Source organism: Rattus norvegicus, chromosome 6 (assembly GCF_021556685.1).
Source record: "Rattus norvegicus strain SHRSP/BbbUtx chromosome 6, alternate assembly SHRSP_T2T, whole genome shotgun sequence".
Lineage (NCBI taxonomy): Eukaryota > Metazoa > Chordata > Mammalia > Rodentia > Muridae > Rattus > Rattus norvegicus.
The window spans coordinates 68326924-68346347 of record NC_141539.1 but is presented as its reverse complement, the minus strand read 5'-3'; the positions used below and the strand labels follow the sequence as shown (position 1 = coordinate 68346347).

Genomic DNA, 19424 nt, shown 5'->3' with positions numbered 1-19424 from the left:
TTGGAACTGATTGGAAACAAACCAACAGTTTCTTGAGGATGTCTTTAGAGAATAGGTTATTGCAAAGTATGACAGTTACAAAAACTTTTCCAGCTAACCGAGATTTGGATGATACTCCTATGAGGGTTCTTAAAGGATTTTGAGCATAAATATGCTCTGCCTTTGGCAAATATAGATAAAATTAAGATATACTGTTGCTAGTTCCACTTGGTTTTATTTTTAGAAATACATCAACACATCCCTGGAGCCAAGGAGAAAGGAACAACAACCATTGAGAACTGAAGTTAACATTTGAGGTTATCTGTAGATATGAAAGTGTCAGGCAGTGCATAGGGTCAGTTTGGAAGTGGAGAGGCCTTGGAGTTGCCACATTTAATCATAACATAATAGCCCTGTATTAGTGAGCATTCTTGTTTGTAAATACTTATCTTTTTTATTTTTGACAATTTCATGTATATGTAGAATATATTATTATCATATCAACCCCTTTGTCCTCTCTCATTCCCTCTCCTACTTCTGCTGACTGCCTTCTCCATTTCATGTCATCCATACTCCTGCTTTTTATTTTCATATCTTTTTTCCCCAGTGACCCCCTGAGTTTAACTGGAGTCGTTTATATGAGGGTGTGTAGGGTGTCATTTATTGGAGAATAGGCGACTAACCAGTATTTATAGCACTGAACAAAACAATCCCCCCAGCACCCCTCAACTTTCAATGACATCTCAGGAAAGGACAGAGCCTCAAGAGCCCTTCTCTGATCTGTGATGGGATATTGAAGAGCTGAATCATGTGCAGGTAACTGCAACTGCTCTGTATTAGTAATTGTGATGGCCGCATCATCTTCAGAACACTCTTCCCTAACCTTCAGCTCTTACAGTCTTTACTCTACCTCTTCTGTGATGTCCTGGGATCCTTAGGAGTGATACAGATATCCCACTTAAGGCTGAGAATCACTACTTATTCTCAGCACTTTGTCTAGTCATAAGTTTCTGTATTTTCTTTTATATGCTGCATAAAGATGATTCTGTGACGTGGTCGAAAGCAGCACTAATCTAAGTGTATGGACATAGACATTTAGAGACAGTTTGACCATATGTCCATCTAGCAAGATGTCAGTAGTAGATTCAGTGTCAATGATCTCACTGGCTATAGACTTTTGATTTAATTTACAGTACCAAGCATATATTTTATCCTGTGGAAGGGGCTTCAGATCACAATCATATAGCTGTTGGTTGCCCCCATAACAGTCATGCCACTATTGCACCAGTGAACACAGCTTGTTTGCAAGGTTGGTATTATAATGTGTAGGGCCACAGCTGGCTAAGACTATTGATACTCCCACCCAAGTTACCTGCACAGCACCCTCTGGCACTATGGATACTACTAACTGGTAGAAAGGAAGCTTCCAGTTCGGGTCCAGCTTCATTTCTCTGTGCCTTATAGTTCTTCAACAATAGGACTTTACCATCTAATTCTGGTATTCAGCTAAGCAATGGTAATAGCCTGTGTTCCATGAACATTTTTGAATAATGAATGCCAGGTGCTTTCTACATAAGAACATCTGTATATAATACAGCATGAGAATAATACTAGAAACACACACACTATGCAATGTTTACATCTCAATATTTTCAATAAGAATAATTTAATACACATAAAATAACATAAGATTTTACTTCATTTTGTTCACCAAAATGTTGGCATTTCACTCCCTTGTTTTCAAATCAGGAAGCTAATGTTGGCCCGCAGGAATTGAAAAAAAATTAGTAGTAACAGATTGTAAAACTTTTGTAATAGTCACTTATTCTTCTGCAGACATTAGAGTGGCGCATATATATTAACCCGTTTGATCCTCATAAGGTCTCTCTCTCTCTCTCTCTCTCTCTCTCTCTCTCTCTCTCTCACACACACACACACACACACACACACACACACACACACTATTAGTGTTACCCTTCTTTTATAGATGATCAGCCAAGTCAACAAAGGCCAGTGCCCTTTAGTCCTCTGCCCATGTGCACATAGACTGGTAGCTAGATACTTGGATATGGACATGATCAGAACTCTTTCTTGCCACTCCTAGGAAATGGTTAGCTTTTACATTGAGAATATCTTAAAATCATAATTCATTATGTACTTATTATAAATGTGCTCTCATGCTGTAGTTACATATTTCTTACCAAGTGTAAAACAGTAATAATCAAATAGGCTCCAGCTTGTCTTTCTACATGCTTTTCTCCATAATTCAAGGAATAAAGTATGTTTATATGGTGTGCTTATCATAAAATATTGCCTGCCCTAAAGGAAAATGTCTAATACTAACTCCATGTCATATCTATGTGGTAAGATACATGCATCTGGATTTCAAGAGAAACTGTTTTTTTTTAAATTTAGAGAATACTTTATTAGTTTTTGTAATCAAACCCACGTAGATAAGACCTTACATATTTAATACAGTGTGTTACCCCTGTACAAATGGAAAAAACTTAAGTTCAACATTTCTAGACCAATATGGCTGTTAATTTCTGTACAGTGCCAACTCAACACAGTAAACGGGGATACTTTTTTCCAAAGTTGACAGCACAGCTAAAGTTTCAAAAAATTCAAATTATATATCTGTATATATATATTTATATTTATATAAAAAGACCAATAATAGCAGTGTGTTATGCATCACCAGCAGCAACAGCTTTTCCAGGTTCTGCAGTCATCTGAACAAAACTGTAGAGACATCCAGCACACTCCATTAAAAAAAAAAAAGTAAAAAAACAAAACCCGAGAAAACAGCACAGTTCTGTTACTATTGTGGTACCTGGCACCATTTTTTTTTTTAAATTAGCTTCTCAATCATCATCTGGAAAGAAAACATTCTGAGCAACATCATTAAAAACAGCTCTGATAAAGCACGGTCACTACTACATGTCATAAAGCAGGTACAAGCTATTTTACATCCACAGAGGTATGATACAGTACTGTCCTACATCTATAATACTAGGGGATACAATTTAAAAGGCATTATTTGAGACTTGATTCTACTTTTCCAGCAGAGGGCCCAAAGGATGGTGTGACACAGCTTTGTAAAGAAACATACTCTAGAATACTCTAGACAGGATTTCCTTTCACTAGTGGCACAGTTCTAAGGATTCATAAGAGAAACTGTTTTACAAAGTGATTGCGCCTCCTCTGACAGTCCCCTCCTTCTTGTCATTGACACGCCCTAGTAATATAGTCCCTTTGGAAAGAATTCTTTTTATAGTATTCTAGGAGAACTTTCTAGACTGGTTGGACATCAAATAAATGCTCACGTGATGAAGAAAAGTTATAAGAAAAAATGTAAGTTCTATCACCAAAAGTTAAGTAAAACTAGGCAGTCAGCAGGTAAAGACGTGTTAACATCGACACTGCATTATGTTTCCATTTTAATGATCCCATCCACCCTCTGCTTTTATGTTCCAGCCATCAGAAACACTGGCTCTTCTCCAAGTTTCTTCCTTGATGAGATATTTCAGGGACTTTTTGGCAGAAGAAACATCTAATGTTTCTATTTTTATTAAAGCTGGAAGATAAACTCCAAGTTAGATGTTGTGTTCTAGTTGAATTCTTCCCTCCCACTTCAGTGTTGGGAAGGGATGGAATATTAGGACATCTGCAGATTGTAAAATATTTTTAAGGCCTGTTACATGAACTCATTTAGGGTTTTCCAAAGACAATGAGTTAAGTGATTATCTGATTGTCTGATATGCAGTATCACACTTCTTCCAACAGCACCCAGCTTCTCGACCTTCTAATCTTCTCAAAGAGTTCTACTCCTTGGAGACTAGGCATTCAACTATGTGGGGTTCTGTGAGAACTGTTCTTATTTAACTCACCACAGTAGCTCTATATTAAAATATTTGAAGATGTGACATTGTTGCTTACAAAATTGATGTGTTAGCCCTAGAACAGTAGTAGCTTACTTATGTTATTATTCCTTAGCTTCAGAATAACATAGAAGACAAAAGAGTTCAGCAGGTATTATTTCCTTAAGATCATCTTCCAACTTTCCTCGTAGACTTGCTCTCTACCATGGAAAGGGTGCCTATCACTTGTCATATTCTGTCATTTTTGAACTCAGCCATGATCTTATGTATGTTCCTCACTTGTAAGTCCTTTAGCCCTGCAGGCTACTCATCTGGGCCTTATCCCCTAGAACCAGCACGACAGTGAAGATAGACTGCAATACATGATAAACGTACACTTGTGTCATGGAATTCTCTGAAGACTGTCAGGCACAGATGCTTGTGAGAGTGTAGAAGTACAGAACAGACACAGAATAGTTTTATTTTGTTTCTCCTTTGAAATAGGTACAAGTGGCCTTGAACTGAACTGTGTAGTATTTGAGTTCTTGATCCTCCTGCCTCAACCTCCAAATGCTGCCTTTGCAGACATATGTGGGTCACCATGCCTGGCTTCACTCATCATGCTGAAGAACTAAAGGCAGGTCCTCGCCATTGCTCCCCTTGGGTTTATTTTTTTCCCTTACTCCACTGCCTTAGACTTAATAGATTCTGTTTTGATTAGTACTCAGATACTTTTAGTGATTTTATTTTTGATTTGTGTGAGTAGTGATTCCATTGCTGGAGTAGAAAGGAGTCAGTTTGTGATGTGTGAGCCTGTCAACCACTCAGCTTCTCCCGCCTTCAGTTCAGTCTAACTTCTGTCTATCCTGAAATAGGAAGAAGTTTTCTGGGATATTTATACCCAAATGAAAACTAATGGAGCACGGGGGGACAGATAGAGGGTAGTGTGTGTACACGTGGATGTGTGATACTTGCCAGGTGACACTGCAAGTGGACAGGGATGGAGTGACTGTCAGCCACTGGGACCAGGATGTTTGGGTATTCATCATAAGAAGAAAGTGGCCATCTAGCTTCTACAATATCTAACAGCCACTTCTATATATTAAATGTCTAAAGGAAAAGATGTAGAGCCTTAAAGCTCAGGGCAGGAAATATGCAAGAATTTGTTCTTATTTTCAATCATGTTAAGGAAAGATCTCTTAAACAACTGCATAAAGGCCGAATGTAAGGCCAAGGTTGTTAATTTGATGAGAATAACATGAAAGTCCTCTGTTAACAAGAAATACTGCAGGAAGTAGGTGGAGAAACTTAAAATTGTCACTTACAAAGAAATAGATTATCAGGAATTTTATAAAACAAGAGGAACAAAGCAGCAGAAAATTGGTAAAAGCTGCCAACAGGAGACTCCAAAAGGAGGAAAGGGCAGTGACCCGTGAGCAAATCAGAGGCCACTTCACTGGAAATCAGGAAGATTCAATTGAGAAGGCTTCTCTGTTAGCTTGGAGAAAGGTCAGGAGCTGGACAGCTAAGCACTGGTAAAGGGGTGGAGAAAAGGACACTTTAACACCTGTGATGGGAAGCGAACTGTTGGTTTTGTGGATGACCCCTGTCACTGCCTGCACTGTAAATGGAATACTATCCTTTGATTTCAGAAGGAATAAGGAGTGATCCAATCCTTTCTATTCGGCTGCTCAGTATATGGTTGGGAGAGCCAACAGTATCTGAAGGTACAAGGTGTTCTTATAGGGCTTGGCTACTGCCTGCACTCTGGAGAACCCAGCTTGCAATATTGAAATCATGCATTTAGTTATTTAAAAAATAGAAAATGGTTGAAAGTATGGTGGCACTTGAGTAAAATGAAGGAAGATGTCTTTCCTACGCTGCCCATCTCTAGAAAGTTTAGCAACATAAAATGTTTTGTATTGTGAACATGGTTATATATTCATGAGCATATAACTGATTACCCATTTAGGAACATTTTTGTGTGGGCATCATCAATATCTCATTCAGAAGTTTAGCCAGCTTTGCTGAGGACAGGAACAGGGTCATGCATTCTATGTATGAGGGCACTAATGACTCTGTAGCTTTTTCTTACATTAGTTAGTAAATACTTGGGTATTTGCTATTTTTCTCTATATCATTTTGTGGGTCAGATGTGTTTTGCTGTAAAATGTAAAATATAGACAAAAGGTGAAAATATTTCTTTAATGATGATACCCTTAAAGATTAGTACTCTCAATAGAAAGAAATGGGAGTCCAAGGCATTCTTTTACTTTAATCTTTGTATGACCCAGAACCACTTCTCCCTTATAATGTTTCGTGTGTGTGTGTGTGTGTGTGTGTGTGTGTGTGTGTGTGTAACTTACATAATGACTTAATTATTTAACCTTTCAAGGTTCCCCCTAATATGTTGACAGTGCTTAAGGTAGAATAAGTAAGTACCAAGTACTTCCCAGGCAGATATAAAATACAGGGCATGTCAAGGTCAACACATGGAAGCATTCATTTGTATAGCATCAGAGTTTCTGCTGGGAAGTGCAGTGTTTCCCAGTGCTTATATGAATTGGAAAATTGCAGTGATACATTCTTAGAAGGGTTTTGAAATAAGCAAAGCGCAGCTGCTCCGATTTAGCAAGAGGAAATGAGATTATGTTCACAGCAATGCTAGCATGGCCACAGCAAGAAGAGATGTGCCTTTGACTGTGCATTTTAAAGATAGCCCCTCCACCCCCAGGTTTGATTGGTGTCCTGGGGAACACTGGTCATTTCTATCTCCGTGGAGATCTTGTATATGGCATTGCATCAGTGAAAAACATCGCTAAGATTTTCTCGAATCTTTAACCCATCCTTCTAGATGAAATAATTTCTATTTAACAGATGAGAAAAATGAGGTATAAAAAGATTATGCATCATTCTTTTGAAATTGTAATTACTAAAAGTTGAAGAGACTCTAAATTCCTATTCCTGTGCCTAGGGCTTAGGGCATCTTTGAGTCCTCATTAGAAAGTTATCTTTGTGTACTGATCAGTACTTAACCCAGAAAGTCACAGCTGGTCATAGTTCAGAAAAAAAAAAACGTATTTGTGGAGTACTCAGCCATGTATGAGCATGTTAGACATCTCATTCCCTAAGGCCCATTGCATTTTTTTTTTGTTGAGAAAAAAAATGTCTAAAGAATCTGATGAACCATAAAGGTGGTTTAAACATTTATTTTTATACAGTTTTGGGTTTTTTTATATCTATTAGTTATCAAAACATCTAAAATATATTTAAGAAGGCTTAGCCAATGAAACATTCTACTCTTCTATTGGTGTATTTTCTTTTTTTCTTTAATACTGGGTATCAAACCCAGAGCCTTATGGATGTCAGATAAATACTCCTGATCCCTGCCAATGTATTTTGTCGAGAGAAATTTTTCCTTTCCTGGGAACTTTTCTTCTCTCTGTTTAAGTTGTTTAACTACTGTATCATGTTACCCACACCAAAATGAGGTCTGAGAATGAGATTATTTTAAGCATCCTGGGCAGAAAATTACCCTGAAAATCTTTGATATCTTAGTATGCTGAACTCCACATTGAGCCAGTTGCGTAAGTAAAAGGCAGACAGCCTAGGCAGTGGAAGCATGACTCTTCCTGAGTCAGATCAAGGAGTGACTGTGTCCTTGAGTTTCCTTAAAACTACAGTGTTTTAACCATAACACTCTCAGATTCACAATACCTTCTCTGACTTGCCAGTGTAGGAGCATCTGCCATCAACCCTGACATCAGGAAGACACTTCACTGTCTTATAGTTCCCTTGTGGGAAAGTGCTAAGAACAATGGCAACAGCAACAGCAGCAAAAGCAAACAAGGAAAGAAAGCAAAACAAAACCTATTTCATATGAAATTGAAACATCATTCTTAGATCCACTGTTTGCGAAGTAGTAGTCACCCATAAGGCAGTACTGATGTTGATCTTTCCACCTGTGTTTTAGAGTACGCATCAGCCATGACTGAAGCACTGTAACAGGCCAAAGGGCTGTACAGAATGATCTTCATTGTCGTGCTAAAGCGTTTTGACCCATTGGTTAGACTGCCAGTCAGATTGTTTCATGAAATGAAACTAATTTTCTCTCTTCTATTTCAAATTTACCACCCCAGCCGCCCACCGTCCAACCCCAAGAAATGGTTCCTAGTTTGACATCTGTGTTTGCAGTTAGTTTTGATAGATTTGTTATAATTGCTTATTTTTTTTTAAATTTATTTAATACTTAATAATAATTCTTTGGTTTCCGGGCAAACATCCCCCTCCCCCCTCCCCTTCCTTATGGGTGTTCCCCTCCCAACCCTCCCCCTATTGCCGCCCTCCCCCCAACAACCTAGTTCACTGGGGGTTCAGTCTTAGCAGGACCCAGGGCTTCCCCTTCCACTGGTGCTCTTACTAGGATATTCATTGCTACCTATGAGCTCAGAGTCCAGGGTCAGTCCATGTATAGTCTTTCCTTAGTGGCTTAGTCCCTGGAAGCTCTGGTTGCTTGGCATTGTTGTTCATATGCTGTCTCAAGCCCCTTCAAGCTCTTCCAGTTCTTTCTCTGATTCCTTCAACGGGGGTCCTGTTCTCAGTTCAGTGGTTTGCTGCTGGCATTCGCCTCTGTATTTGCTGTATTCTGGCTGTGTCTCTCAGGAGCGATCTACATCCGGCTCCTGTCAGTCTGCACTTCTTTGCTTCATCCATCTTGTCTAATTGGGTGGCTGTATATGTATGGGCCACATGTGGGGCAGGCTTTGAATGGGTTTTCCTTTAGTCTCTGTTTTAATCTTTGCCTCTCTCTTCCCTGCCAAGGGTATTCTTGTTCCCCTTTTAGAGAAGGAGTGAAGCATTCACATTTTGATCATCCGTCTTGAGTTTCGTTTGTTCTAGGCATCTAGGGTAATTCAAGCATTTGGGCTAATAGCCACTTATCAATGAGTGCATACCATGTATGTCTTTCTGTGATTGGGTTAGCTCACTCAGGATGATATTTTCCAGTTCCAAACATTTGCCTACGAATTTCATAAAGCCGTTGTTTTTGATAGCTGAGTAATATTCCATTGTGTAGATGTACCACATTTTCTGTATCCATTCCTCTGTTGAAGGGCATCTGGGTCTTTGGGTAGTGGTTTAGTCCCTGGAAGCTCTGGTTGATTGGTATTATTGTTTTTATGGGGTTGTAAACCCCTTCAGCTCCTTCGAACCTTTCTCTAACTCGTCCAACAGGGACCCCATTCTCAGTTCAATGGTTTATTGCTAGCATTCGTCTCTGGCTGAGCCTCTCAGGAGATGGCTATATTGGCTCTTGTCAGCATGCACTTCTTGGTCAAAGGACCAGTAAATATCTTCAACAAAATCATAGAAGAAAACTTCCCTAACCTAAAAAAAGAGATACCCATAGGCATACAAGAAGCCTACAGAACTCCAAATAGATTGGACCAGAAAAGAAACACCTCCCATCACATAATAGTCAAAACACCAAACGCACAAAATAAAGAAAGAATATTAAAAGCAGTAAGGGAAAAAGGTCAAGTAACATATAAAAGCAAGTTTCATACTAGACAAAGCTACACAATGAGACAACGTGTCAAACAAATAAACAAAAATAACAATTGAACAAGGATTTAATATTACTTTTGTCGCTGTAATATGAAGGTGCATGACCCATTAATTTTCTAGAGATGAGAGTTTTTCGGGTGCATGACTAAATTTTCTTTCTACTCTTAATGTCCTTATCCTGGGCTTCCTACAGAACAGAAACTTTTCTCATTTCTTCTTAAACAGAACATGTCTCTCTGTGAGCCCAAAAATTCCATAACATGATGACCCTATAGTATTCTATAGGAAAGGTCGTGTTTTTGAGATTGTTAAATATTTATATTCTTTAGGTCTTCACTCTGAAAACATCTGGCATTCTAAGTCAGCAAACCGTCACTTTTTAAACTTGAATGTCTGCCTATCGGTGAGGAGTTTTATTATGGTGCAGATTCTAATTCATTATTTGGATAGAGCCTGAGATTCTACATTTATAAGAAGATCCCGTGGGATACTAATGCCTTTGACCTTACAGCCTCACACTTTAAGAATTTATGACCTAGGATTCTGTTTCTAGGAGCTATTAATTTTTGGAACCATATTAAACCAGAACCAGATATCTTTAGCTTGTCTTTAAACAAACAAAGACTTCTAAAAATATAACAAAATGCTTCTCTTTCACTCCAATAGAACAAGCACATGTATTTCTTATGCATTCCTGTAATCACAATCAGGCTGGATTAGAGTTGTTAAAGAAATTTAAATTTCTCCTTAGAAAGATCTGCAGACATTTTACAGTCAGCTAAACTTTTGGAATGGCTGCGTTTTAGACCAGGCTGGCTAGAGAGCTTCCTCTGTGCTTCTGATGAGCTTGTGTAGTGCCTCATTCAGAGTGATATCGCCTCATCTACACTTAGATGGGCACAGTGTCTACATTTCCCTGGCTGGTTAAAGACTGGAATGAGGTAAGAGTTGGTCTTCCTTTACCTGTTCAGTGTTACTTTCTTCTAAGCTTTCATAACAGATCGTCAACTTTGCGTGCCATATTTCTTGGTAGCAAATTTGTTTTAAGTTATATACAGTGAAAAATTAGTCTCAGAGTACATATCTAGCTATGGAGTTCTTCTGATAAAAGAAAGTTCTGGCAGTCACTTCTGAATCAGAGAGGATGACATTTGGAAACCATATTAAAAAGAAGATTCATATTTGCTTGTTGAATCCTGCTGATAAACCAGTCCTAAAATGTTTCCAAAGTTCAAAGTACAAACCAAATTTCTTTTTGATTCTCATGATCATTTCAGTTTTATATTTGTTTGTTTGACTAATTGGTTGGTGTATATGTCATCTGTTGTATAAACTTCAGGCTAAGAAAGAATGGGAGATTGATGAATAGTGAATTTATTAGTTATACCTTCTCTGGATAAAGATCGTTTACCTTGCAGCTCAGACGGAAGTAAGCCTATAGATCTTTGTACACACGGTGACAGGGCTGGCATTAAAACAAGAAAGGCATATACTACTTTATATAAACATATGAGGACTTTACATAGTATTCTAATCTCTGTGACTTAAAATACAAACCTTTATAGCTAAGCTTTCTCCACCAGAAGAAATATGAAATAGACCTTTAGTGGAATGTGTAGCTAGTGTATAGTTCTTGCATAAGACTGAACCAGTGCTTTACAGTGGCTCTCTGAAGATGAAGTAGGATGGACAGTAATAGTTTGTGGCAGCCATACTACTGTGGATGACCAGTGAAAGATACAAGCTGCATAGCATGCACATAAACTTTATGGAACTCAGCTGTTCCCGACCACTTTTGAAACCTCACATCTGTTATCAGAAGGAATTATATCAGGGTGTAGATCTTAACCAGCGTTGGAAAAGTCTGGCATTTGCTCACTCAGTTGTCCTCTTGACCCAAATTAGTATGTTTTCTTCCGTATCTACATTGAGGTTGTTTCAGGAATGCTGAGAGCTCTGGCTGACCTCCACAGCCTGTGATCATGTGAGGTGCGATTGTGTGCTTTTGTTATGCACAGAGAGACATGCCTATCCTCATCTGTAATCTCCCCTCCTTTCTAAACAATGAGTGTTGACCTAAATTTCATGATGAATAACTTTCCATAGTAATGTTGAAAGCTGAGGGAGATGAGTGCATTTCCCCACAACAATGCTGCTGCCTTCCACTTATGTCTTTGAAGCAATCCAAACAAACAAAAAAAAGTTTATTGAAGATGCAAAAATCAGCTAAGACCTTCATCCTTTGGAAACATGATTGAAATACCAAAATGCTATTAAGCCAATTGCTTACTTTTAACCCATCATTCCCAGTTGCTATAATTATGGGCACATCATCTTTTTAACTTAAATTTAAAGGCAAATGTTAAAAGGGGGAAAAGTCTGTAGAAATAGAAAAGAGAAAGTCATCTTCAGACAGCTGCTAGGTCCATGCCAAGCCCTTGTATCTTGGCATGTAGGATGGTTTCTGGTAGTCTTTTAAATAAGACAAGAAAGGGATGGAAGGAAGACGAAAATGTACCCAGCCTCACTCTGAAGATTTGTTATTACCATAGGGTTATATAGGTTTTTTTCTTTCTTCGTTTACTTATTAAGGACAAGGAATCATTTCATTAGCTAATATTTTGAAGTTTAGTTAAAAAACAAGACAAAAAGAGCTGGGAGATGACTCCAGCATTTACACAGAACTTTCAGGCGTTGTTGCTTACCTTTGTAACCCTTGCACATTGGCAGAGAAGGGAAGTAGATCCCTGGAGCACCTAGGCAGTCAATCAAGTCATTTCACCCCATGACTTCTGGGTTCACTGAGAGACCATATTTTACAATATATGTTCAGGAACTCTCGAACAACAAGACACCAGAAGTCTTTCTCTGGCCTCCAGGTTCACATGCATGTACTCACAAACAATGTAAACAAAATGCTACATTTTTAAGGTGCGAATGCATACATGGTACCACGCATCTTATTATGGAGCGATACTCACCCGCCATACTACAAAACAAAACAAACAAACAAAATACCCAAAAAAACTAAAACACATCTGACCAAAACTAGAAGGCGCTCTGAGGATGACATGATTAATTGGAAATGGCATAGCCTCAGCCAACAATGAAGATATCTGTAAGATAAAAATTGAAAAGAAACTAATTTTAATTTCATCTCTTGTACTACAGTGACTTGTTTCTGATGCCAGCTTTTTAGTATCTGTGACCAATTGTCAATAAATATGACATGTAATTTGTTTTAAGGCTCAATGGGTCTTAGGTGCTGAAGAATAACATTAGACATTTAAGTAAGGCACAGCAGAGCAAAGGGATGCAAGCCACATCTACTTCAGTGGTTCTTAAATACATTTCTGCCTCCTCAAATCCCCTTGAAAGAAAGAAATCCGTTTCCATATCCAAGTGACCTCTTGATCCCATTTCTACTTCCTTGGTCATGACTTTTTGAAACCAGTCAGTTGGTGTCCAAAATAGTAATAAGTTTTTCCCAGAGACAATAAAGATTTCACTCACTCCATTTCTAATTGATGTCTTTAAGATACAGGATCAAACATGGAAATTAGAGTGAAGCAGTTTACTTCTCAAACATGTTTTACAATTTCCAGTGGAACATAATTAATTGCTTTATGATTCTTAATTGTTGTTGTTTATTTGTACATTTCCCTTCCCAGCATATCTAAGCCAAGCTGGGTACAGACACTTTCTTCTCAGTTGGTTAGACACTCATGACAATGATCTATTCATTGGAGGTTTCCAGCTTTACTTTCCAGGCCTGTGACTCCCACCCATATTAGGAGGGAAGTTGTTGAGGATTTCCTGTTTTGTTTGTTTGTTTGTTTTGGGAGTGCCCTCAGTGCAATCTCTCCTCTTCAACATCTTTTGACAGAGGATGAAATCTGTATCATTTAATAATTTAATCATTTATAATTCTCCTGTCTTCTAGCTGCAAACGTGTTTATAGCACAAGAACTAGGCATACAGCATAAGACTACTGATAAGAAATTATATAAATTCAAAAACAGAGCTCAAGTCCCAGTTCACCTAGTGCTATTCTTGAAAATGCCTGTGGTGCTAGGCTTTTTTTTTTTTTTAAAGTTTTCTATCTGTCTAGCCCAGTGCCTTAGTAAAATTGGAGTAAAATGAATTGTTAGAAATATGAAATGCATGAGGACAAGTCCAAGTTCTTAAAGTACTGGTAGATTAAAGAACTGTCCTATATTTGTTGACACGCTATGAAGGTCTCTCAGTATATCTGCACTTTGTGTTTCTGTTGCAGTATACCACCAGACAGCATGCTGGGAAGACCAGTCTTTAAATAACATTGATATTTTCTACTCTCTCTTATTCAGTTGTAGGTGAAGTGGGTCCAAATCTTTTTACTTTTTAAATAAATTGTCAATTAAAGCCCCATTCTATTTCAGGTACAGCTAAATACTTTCTACTATAATCTCATCTTTTTCCTTCTGTCTTTCCCAGATGTGGCCTCTAGTTTGTTCAAGAATCTGTGCTCTGAGATTCCTTTGTTGTGAGAAATTTTACCTCTACCTCTCGAAAATTCCGACCTTTTCCCAGCCCTCGGAGCTCTGTTTGGTGGTTCAGTATCTGATGTTAGGAGTTGACATAGGAGTAGAATGTTTGATGATTTTGATAAGATTTGTTATCTGTGCTGTACTCTAGTAACTAATTATCATATATATGTGTTTTCTAATCCTTGGATCTTCTAGCTTATATAAAGTTATATCTTATATAAGGATTAGAAGATTATGATCACATAATATCACAAGTATTTATACAAGAAGCTTATCCAATGCTTTTTATCCATTTGTTAGTTTGATGTTCAAAGGGTATGCTCTGTGCCAATGAGCCCCTAGGCTTTAGAGATACTAACAAACGTAAAGACCCTTACTTTTTTGAAGTTTACATTATATGTGTAAGCAAATGAACAAATATATCAGATAATAAAGATATATGCAACTTCATAGCAGAGTAAGTGAAGGATTGAAGATGTGGCCCTCGTTACATCTGATTTCAAGGGACAATCATGTTAAGGGTCAATGGATTCATAGGACTTGCAGTGGAAATATGTTTTACATAGTGCTTTATACTGCTCCTTAACAGAGTTCTGTGGTATAGCTAATGGAGACGTCATTATGTCTAGTTTTGTACATGAAGAAAGTAAGGCAAAATAGAGTGACTCTCTCAGTATCATACTTAACAGTTGGTAACAGCCAGAAGTAACCTGGCTTCTGGACCCTAGAACCTTCTAGTTTAGAGGTGCCACAATTTATCATTTAATGTGCTAGGGTTTACAATAGCACCATCTGGGCTTGCCTTTATAATTGATTCTTTCATTGGATAACATAGTCTTTGAGCATCAGTTTCCACAACTATAAGGTGAGATATATAGCATCGTAGATTGGGAAAATAATAGGTCAGTGTGGGTCAGGTCCTGTGAACTGTAACACATTTGTCCATATGACGTGCTCCCAGAAGACACTGTTTCTGTGGCAAGGTGTCTGATTGGCCAACTAAAATTTGCAACTTGACTCTATTCAAGGCTAAGACTATATTATCAATGTATAGCACTTTAGATCTGGGATGTCTTAAGAATCAAAGGATAAATTTACATGTAGATTCAAACATAGTCAATGCCTATTTTGTTTCCTGCTTGTCCCAATGGATAGTACAGAAATGTAAATATGACTTGATGTATTGAGCTGCCAAACTCTACTACTATATATTTTACCTATTTCTATTTAAGTACATTTTCTTTTGTAATTTCTTGATTTATTTTATGTTCTGCCAAACCTCATTAGCTTGCCCTTGAGATGTGTAATACAGAGCTTAGTTACTGGTGGATGATGAGGTTTACCTGATGTAAGACCTGATTGTACAAAGTAATCCGAACTATTTACAGTGCTGTAACTGGGCCTGTCCTCTGACCATCTAAGGGCTGTCAGATTTGAATGAAGATGCTAGTCTCTTGTACCAGCACCAGCTGTAAATTAGGAAGAAACTGGAATATGTATCTGTTCTGTTTTGGTCTGAGCATTTTAGAGGCTGAACCAAGGAAGAGCTACACAAGCCGAAGGGACAAAAAGGCCCAAATGTATGATCCAATTGAGGGGCCAAAGATCACCCAGGAAGAGAACGTAGCCTGGACAGAGAACCATTTAGAAGTCTCATCCAAGAAAGAAAGAATAATATACCCACAAATACAATGGTGAAGCTTTTGAAAAGAGAGAGTAATATTAGCCTATAGTTTATGGGTAAGATGTCTACAATATTACTGCTTTAACTAGAAGATTCAGTTATGTTTATTTAAGCTAGATATGTTTTTAGTAGTGAATTAGAAAATACATTTTTGTATGGTGACTTTTCACTGTGGTGACAAAGATCTGAGGAAAACAATTTCAATGGAATGAAGCTTGGGTTTACAAAACATATACTGTCCTTGCATAAGACTAGCATTAAATTCCCAGTACCTTTGTCATACAGCTTAGAAACACCCTTAACCCCAGCTACAGCAGAATCTAATCTCCACTGGCACTGTACTTGGGTGTATAAACACACATGCACACATAATTAACAAACAAACAGATACAGATAAATAAAAAACACATACACATAAGCAACAAACACATATACACATAAGTGACATTTAAAGATAATGGAGTAAAGATTTAATTTGGCTTACATTAGATATCTAGCCCCACTCTTTCTAGGCTCTAGTTAGTATAGGAAAAAGAAATTGCTCAGAGAGAAAATGTACCCAGAAACAAAAAGAGTACAAGTTATGTCTTTACAGGACATGTCTCCTTCTTCCAAGTAGGCCCCACCTCCTCCTATCTATGATCTTAAAAACATGCCATCATACTATAAATTCACCAAGGAATTATCTACTGATTTTCTCAGAGCCCTCATGATATGTCTTAATTATTTTATTGCTGTGAAAATACACCATGGTCAAGGCAACTCTTATAAAGCGTTTAATTGGAGTGCCTTACAGTTCAGAGGTTTAGTCCATTGTCATCATGGCAGCAAGCATGGTGGCCCATAGGCAGACATGATGCTGGAAAGGTAACTAAGAGTTGAACACTGATCGGCAAGCAGAAGAGAGAATACACAAGGCCTGGTGACTTGAGCTTCTGAAACTTGAAAGTCAAACCCTAATGGCACACTTTCTCCAAAAAAAACAAAACAAAAAACGACAAAAAAACAAAAACAAAAAAAAATGCCTATTCCATCAAGACCATACCTCTTAATAGTACCAATCCCTATGAGCCTACAGGGGTCATTTTATTTTTTCTTTGTTAACTTTTTATTTTATCTTTTTTTATTATTACTTTTTTTTATTAACTTGAGTATTTATTTACATTTCAAGTGTTATTCCCTTTCCCGGTTTCCGGGCCAACATCCCCCTAACCCCTCCCCTTTTCCTTCTCTATGGGTGTTCCCCTTCCCATCCTCCCCCCATTGCCGCCCTCCCCCCAACAACCTAGTTCACTGGGGGTTCAGTCTTAGCAGGACGCAGGGCTTCCCCTTCCACTGGTGCTCTTACTAGGATATTCATTGCTACCTATGAGCTCAGAGTCCAGGGTCAGTCCATGTATAGTCTTTCCTTAGTGGCGTAGTCCCTGGAAGCTCTGGTTGCTTGGCATTGTTGTTCATATGCTGTCTCAAGCCCCTTCAAGCTCTTCCAGTTCTTTCTCTGATTACTTCAACGGGGGTCCTGTTCTCAGTTCAGTGGTTTGCTGCTGGCATTCGCCTCTGTATTTGCTGTATTCTGGCTGTGTCTCTCAGGAGAGATCTACATCTGGTTCCTGTCAGCCTGCCCTTCTTTGCTTCATCCATCTTGTCTAATTGGATGGCTGTATATGTATAGGCCACATTGGGGCAGGCTCTGGATGGGTGTTCCTTCTGTGTCTGTTTTAATCTTTTCCTCTATATTCCCTGCCAAGGGTATTCTTGTTCCCCTGTTAAAGAAGGAGTGAAGCATTCACATTTTGATCATCCGTCTTGAGTTTCATTTGTTCTAGGCATCTAGGGTAATTCAAGCATTTGGGCTAATAGCCACTTATCAATGAGTGCATACCATGTATGTCTTTCTGTGATTGGGTTACCTCACTCAGGATATTTTCCAGTTCCACCCATTTGCCTACGAATCTCATAAAGTCATTGTTTTTGATAGCTGAGTAATATTCCATTGTGTAGATGTACCATATTTTCTGTATCCATTCCTCTGTTGAAGGGCATCTGGGTTCTTTCCAGCTTCTGGCTATTATGAATAAGGCTGCTATGAACATAGTGGAGCATGTGTCTTTTTTATATGTTGGGGCATCTTTTGGGTACATGCCCAAGAGAGGTATAGCTGGATCCTCAGGCAGTTCAATGTCCAATTTTCTGAGGAACCTCCAGACTGATTTCCAGAATGGTTGTACCAGTCTGCAATCCCACCAACAATGGAGGAGTGTTCCTCTTTCTCCACATCCTCGCCAGCATCTGCTGTCACCTGAGTTTTTGATCTTAGCCATTCTCACTGGTGTGAGGTGAAATCTCAGGGTTGTTTTGATTTGCATTTCCCTTATGACTAAAGATGTTGAACATTTCTTTAGGTGTTTCTCAGCCATTCGGCATTCCTCAGCTGTGAATTCTTTGTTTAGCTCTGAACCCCATTTTTTAATAGGGTTATTTGTCTCCCTGTGGTCTAACTTCTTGAGTTCTTTGTATATTTTGGATATAAGGCCTCTATCTGTTGTGGGATTGGTAAAGATCTTTTCCCAATATGTTGGTTGCCGTTTTGTCCTAACCACAGTGTCCTTTGCCCTACAGAAGCTTTGCAGTTCTATGAGATCCCATTTGTCGATTCTTGATCTTAGAGCATAAGCCATTGGTGTTTTGTTCAGGAAATTTTTCCGGTGCCCATATTTTCCAGATGCTTCCCTAGTTTTTCTTCTATTAGTTTGAGTGTATCTGGTTTGATGTGGAGGTCCTTGATCCACTTGGTCTTAAGCATGGATCGATCTGCATTCTTGTACATGTTGACCTCCAGTTGAACCAGCACCATTTGCTGAAAATGCTATCTTTTTTCCATTGGATGGTTTTTGTTCCTTTGTCAAAAATCAAGTGACCATAGGTGTGTGGGTTCATTTTTGGGTCTTCAATTCTGTTCCCTTGCTCTATCTATCTCTGTACCAATACCATACAGTTTTTATCACGATTGCTCTGTAATACTGCTTGAGTTCAGGGATAGTGATTCCCCCTGAAGTCCTTTTATTGTTGAGAATAGTTTTAGCTATCCTGGGTTTTTTGTTATTCCAGATGAATTTGCAAATTGTTCTGTCTAACTCTTTGAAGAATTGGATTGGTATTTTGATGGGGATTGCATTGAATCTGTAGATCGCTTTTGGTAAAACGGCCATTTTTACTATATTAATCCTGCCAATCCATGAGCATGGGAGATCTTTCCATCTTCTGAGGTCTTCTTCAATTTCTTTCTTCAGAGTCTTGAAGTTCTTATTGTACAGATCTTTCACTTGCTTGGTTAAAGTCACACCAAGGTATTTTATATTATTTGGGACTATTATGAAGAGTGTCGTTTCCCTAATTTCTTTCTCGGCTTGTTTCTCTTTTGTGTAGAGGAAGGCTACTGATTTATTTGAGTTAATTTTATACCCAGCCACTTTGCTGAAGTTGTTTATCAGCTTTAGTAGTTCTCTGGTGGAACTTTTGGGATTACTTAAATATACTATCATATCATCTGCAAATAATGATATTTTGACATCTTCTTTTCCAATTTGTATCCCTTTGATCTCCCTTTGTTGTCTGATTGCTCTGGCTAGAACTTCAAGAACTATATTGAATAAGTAGGGAGAGAGTGGGCAGCCTTGTCTAGTCCCTGATTTTAGTGGGATTGCTTCAAGTTTCTCTCCATTTAGTTTAATGTTAGCAACTGGTTTGCTGTATATAGCTTTTATTATGTTTAGGTATTGGCCTTGAATTCCTATTCTTTCCAGG

At 38.3% G+C, this 19424-nt stretch overlaps 1 protein-coding gene across 11 annotated transcripts in view; it reads left to right on the top strand.

Annotated features, from left to right (window-relative positions):
- The window catches only part of Stxbp6 (syntaxin binding protein 6), a 226996-nt gene that overhangs the window by 108807 nt on the left and 98765 nt on the right, over positions 1 to 19424 (top strand).